Genomic DNA, 5593 nt, shown 5'->3' with positions numbered 1-5593 from the left:
CACACATGCACAACTAAAAGAAAGAAAAGCGACTCTCAGAAAACAGCAGTGGACGTCCACACGCTGTGAGCACACTTCCCACCAGGACTGGCGCTTTATGCTCAGGAGACACTGTTGAATGAATGACAGACAAGTGCAGGGATGAATGCTTTATTAATGTAATAATTAAACGAATGGGTAGATGGATGAAAAAGAAACCAACTTTAAGACAATTGAGCAAAAGGTAAAGAATGGGAAAAGGCTAGATGTGGTGACACATGCCTGTAATACTAGCACTTGGGAGGATCAAAAATTCAAAGCCCCGGCTGGAGAGATGACTCAGGGGTTAAGAGCACTGGCTGTTTCTTCCAAAGGTCCTGAATTCAATTCCCAACAACCACATGGTGGTTCACAACCATCTATAATAAGATCTGGTCCCCTCTTCTGGCCTGGAGGTGTACATTCAGGCAGAACATTGTATAAATAAGTAAATAAATCTTAAAAAACAAACAAACAAAAAAAAAACCAAGGCAGGAGGATCAAAAATTCAAAGTTAGATGGCTCAGCAGTTAAGAGCACATACTGCAACTGGATAGTGGGATTATGTGGTTAATCCCGGCACCCAGGAAGCAGAGGCAGGCAGATCTCTGAGTTTGAGGCCAGCCTGGTCTACAAAGGGAGTCCAGAGAAACCATCTCAAAAAACAAACAAACAAAAAAAAAAACACTGAGTATTTTCAACTCTGTGGTCTTGTCTCCTGCTAATCCAAGTTTGACTCTGAGCTGGCCTGGAAGCCAGCTTGGAACACAAGCCAGTCTTCTTATTCCTTCATGTAGCCCCTCAGGCCAATACTGGCTCAGTCTGAGCTTCAAGGTCTACAGAGTGCTCTCTTTGGTGGTGGCTGGCCAGGTGCCCCACACATGAAGTTAAGTCCTCTGTCCTCACTCAGGACCCAAGAGCCCTTCCCCTTGTATTTCATGCTGCAGTTTGCAAATGCTAGTCCTCTCTCTGGGCGGGGTGGAAGCAAGCCATTTAGTCCAAAGTACTCGTTGTGATAGCCAGACACACCAGCAGTCCCGGCACTTAGAGGAATCCCAAGTCTGAACACAGCCTAGGCCATTAGAGAAGCCTGTTTAAAAATAAGTAATAGATCTGGGGATAGAGCCCGGTCACAGAACACTTGCCTAGCGTGTGCAAAGCCCTGGGCTCCACTCTCAGTACAGAAATAAATTCGTCACCATCTAACTAGCAGGCTTCCGCCATCACACTGTGCTGTCATCCTCCCTGATCTATTTCACTCTGTGTGTGTCCTATTTATGAGCTGTCTTGTCTGTCTCTACATTAGAATGGATGACCTGTCTGGACAGGATCGTGTCCTTCTCACCACTCTATCCCCAGCACCTAGAAGAGCATTTTCTCCTTAATGGGTACCTAGATCAAGATTAAACAAGCATTGCATGAGTTCTTTGGCTTTGTGTTTGTTTTTTTGTTTGTTTGTTTGTTTAAGTGCGTGTAACTAGGAATTACATATAGGGTCACATAGGTAGAATGCTGATTCCAGCACTACACTGTGTTGTATGTCCATCTTGGGAATGGGGGAGGGGGAGGGAATTCTTTTTAGAAAGAATGATAGAAGAATAAAATAAGCCAGGCAGTGGTGGGTGGCACGTGCCTTTAATCCCAACACTCGGGAGGCAGAGGCAGGCAGATCTCAGAGTTTAAGGCCAGCCTGGACTACAGAGTGAGTTCCAGGACAGCCAGGGATTCACAGAGAAAGCCTGTCTTGGGAAAAACAAAAAAATAAAAAAGATAAAATAAGTCGTAGTTTTACATGCAGAACTGAATATGCAAACATTGAAATGTACACTCTAGGCAAGCAAATTGTGCGATGTGTAACTTAGCTCTCAGCAAAGCTGTTAGCCAACACTAGTCAGGCTGAGGGACTGCACCTTGCCTTACCAGCTAGGCGCATGGTGCCACATCTTTGAGCCTGTTTCCTAACCAGTAAAAGGGAGGGGGAAAATTATGTTTCATCGAATTTTCATGAGGGTTAAATGAGATAATATACAATAGTACTCCCATTTTATGAAGGAGAAAACATAGGACCAAAGAAAGAAAATGACTTAATGCAGAGAGCACAGCTGGTGGCAACAGGAAGGCCTGGGTCTCCTGGACGTTGCCTTGTCATGTTCAGCCTGGAATGATGGCTGCCAGCCCCGTCCACCTCCCACCACTCAGTTCTTTCTTCTTGCTTCAAATGGACTCTGGGGTCCTATCTCTTCGATGCCAATGCTCAGAGCACATCGGGACAGTGTAGGCCCTCCAGAGTACAGGGTGCCCTCACTGTCAGCACCCTCTGCCCCGCTCTGGGACCACAATTCTGTCTTGCCTTTGCTTGTAATAAAGAAAATATCTCAGCTACCCTTCCATGGTTGCTTGGCAACCTCAACGGGGACTTGGGATGGGGGAAACTCTGGAGCCGATCTAGAGACAAAGAGTAGGATTTGGGTAACATGGAGCCTGTTCTTAGTGCTAACCTGGCCTGGCTGGGGCTGTGGGTGGGGCAGGGGCTTTCTCCCACCCCAATGTCTCACACCAATAAATATGGATTAGGGAAATGGGCAGAGTTTTTCTCACGGGCTTGAAAGGGCACGCCTGACCTTTCTACCCCCTTTATGTACCAACATGACAGTCAGAGAGAGCAAAGAGCAAGACCCCTGAGATGCCTCTTCCATGGCCTCCTGACTTGGGGAAACTTTTCACCCGCTTTTCCCTACCCCCAGACTAGGTCTGGACCCCTCCTGGACCCCTGGTCCAGAGATGAGATGAAGAAGATGCTTGCTTTCAAGTGGTTATCCCAGCATCAGTGTCTCAGCACAAAGCAAGACAGTGAGGTTCTGGACCAAGCCTCTGCCAGCTGACCCGGCCCTCTGCCCAGCGGCTGCTCATGCTGACTGTATGCCCAGGGCCTCCTCAGAAGCTCCATTTCCCAGCACTTTATGTGTGCTCCTCGTCTTTCTCAACTTCTTTTCCATATATTTCTTTCCTCTCCTCTACCTGGTCTTTTTTCTCTTTTCTCCTCTCCCCAGTGCACCATGAAACTGGGAGGCCCTTGTGGCTGCCGTGCCATGTCCATGTTCACACAGCACAACACGGATAGAAGGGAGGTTGGGCAGTGATCTCTCTCCCTGGTGCACGGCTTCCTTGGCTGCTGGCCTGGGGTGGGGTGGGCCACTCTGAATGGAACCAGTGTGGAGACAGGAAAAGCAAACACCTCTATGTGGGCCTCCCTGGCCTTGGAGTGGGGGTGGGGAAGGGGTCTGGGTCAGATCAACCTCTCTATTAGCCTCTGCTGGTTTTTCTGGATCCCTGGCTTCCTGGACCTTCATCTCACAATGTCCAGAGGAAAGTGAGCTGAGGGTTAGGTCAAGCTCTCTGGGAGATACCTTTGCTTAGGATGGATGTCGTTCCTTGTTCTTCCCAACCCTGAGGCAGTGCCCTTCCTGCCTAAAGATGCCAAGAAAGTCTGGGCCTGGGATGGGCTGCCTGGCCAGCCCTCCAGAGTAAGAGCTGGGCAGGCAGGCATCTTGTACCTAAGCACCCAGCAGGGCTATCCACTTCTGGGCTTCAGGGAACCCAGATGATCTGCCCGGTGAGTGTTCCTCTGTTCTTAAGCCAGGCAGGGAGGGAAGGCTGTCTTTTGCTTAGGGCCTCCATAAACTCTCTGTGTCTCCTAGAGTGGTGGCATTTTCTCTTTGGATGGTCTGTGACTGATATGTGTCAGCGGTGTTTGGGGGAGAGGTGTTAAAGGACAGGATAGGACTTGGAGAAACTGTTCTTGGAATGAAGCAGGGAAGAGGGGATGGATGCTGGGATGGAAGGCCCCGGATTCTGAGCCAACTTTTTTTTTTTTTTGAGACAGAGATCATCATGTTGTCCAGGCTAGCTAGCCTCAAACTCACCTGGAGCTTTTAGAAATCCATCTACCTGTGTCTCCCAAGTGCTGTGATTAAAGAAATACACTGCCACAACCAGCCTACTATTTTATTTGACTGAATCACATTTAACATTCTAAAAGTAGCTGGGATATGGTAGTTCATGTCTGTAATCCCAGCACTTGAGAAGTAGAGGCAGGAAGAGGATCAAGAGTTCAAGGCCAGCCTTGACTAGATAGGGTACTTACGGCTAAACTGGCTACACGAGACCCTGCCAATAAGTGAATAAATGCATGAATGAATGAGTGAATAATTTGTGGGGTGAGTTCAGAAAAGGGAAGCAGTTCAGCACAGGTGACTAGCAGGCACTGACATGGAGGGTGTCAGTGTGGCTGCTGTCTCTCTGCCGCCTCTCTTTTCCTGCCCACTTATATCGCTCAGTTCCTGTGGATTCGAGGCTAGAGTTAGGGGTAGAAGAGGAGTCTGCACAAGGCTTCAGGCCTCTTTGCTTTCTGTCAGGGCTGCAGACACCCTTGCTGGTATCGAGGGGCACTCCTCTCTCCTGACTTTCCCCCTGAAGTCATAGCTGGTCTTGCTGTAACAGATCCTAGGGACTCCTTTGCTCTCGGGGTCTAACCCTAACCCGGCCACTTCATGGAAAGGAAAGCTAGTGGCATGGCACCCTGTCCCAGTGGTGAGCAGTGGGAGGTGAGATGCCTCTGGCCACGGGCCCTGGCCAGGAGGGCTCCCTTCACTGCTCCAGGAACTGTTCCGCGGCCTTCAGCGAAGTTCGCCAAATGAGCATCGTACAGACGCATAGCCTAAAGTGGTTCCACAAACTTTTAAATGACCACCTCTTCTAGGTGTGTGCATGAGGGGAGTGTCATTGTGTCCAGTGCCTTACATCTGGGTGTCCACCCCGGCCAACCTCTGCTCATAGACAAGAATCAATCCAGATTTTTAAAGGCACCTGCTCTGGGGGGTGGAATTCCCCCTGGGAATAATCAAATATTTATTTATTCATGGCCTTCTGTTGGGAGGGGAGGCCCTTCCACCCCAGCTCATGAGAGGCCAGCTGCCTCCTCACTTCTTCTCACTAGGGCAGTGAGGAGCCTGGCCCTGGGCAAGTCACTTTAAGCCTCAGTTTATCAGCCTTAAAGCAGAGTTAATGATACACCTGCTTTATAAGGTTGATTGGCGCTTAACTGATCAAAGGGGGTGAAACTTGGTGAGGACTCAGTAAGCCTGGCACCTGGAAGTGCTGAAGGGCAGCAGGGACTCCTTTCCTCTCTCCACCAGGGCATCTTTACAGACTCTCTCACTGTGTTGCCCAGGCTGGTCTCTGGCTGGCATGACAGGTGTACCTTCCCCACCTAGCCATCACCGTTATCGAAACCCTCCTGCCACAAGGACAGGCTCCAGCTTTGCCAGTGCTCTATTTATTTAGCTATCACATATAGGGAAACTGAGGCCTGGAGTGGGGAAAGACCCATCCAGGGTCACTTAACAGTTTCATGGGAGAGTAAGAGATGACTCCCAAAACTCCTTCATTCACAGTTGTATTCTGTCCCTTCCTTCCCTCCGCCTCAGGTCCTCCCAGGTGTGTCCATGCCTGGCACAGAGTGGGCCTGGGCGGAACCTGGGAGAGAAGTGAACAGAGCCTGGCGGTGGAATAGACT

This window comes from Psammomys obesus, unplaced genomic scaffold (genome assembly GCF_907164565.1).
Source record: "Psammomys obesus unplaced genomic scaffold, mPsaObe1.curated_primary_1811, whole genome shotgun sequence".
Taxonomy (NCBI): Eukaryota; Metazoa; Chordata; class Mammalia; order Rodentia; family Muridae; genus Psammomys; species Psammomys obesus.
This window is presented reverse-complemented; position numbering follows the sequence as displayed.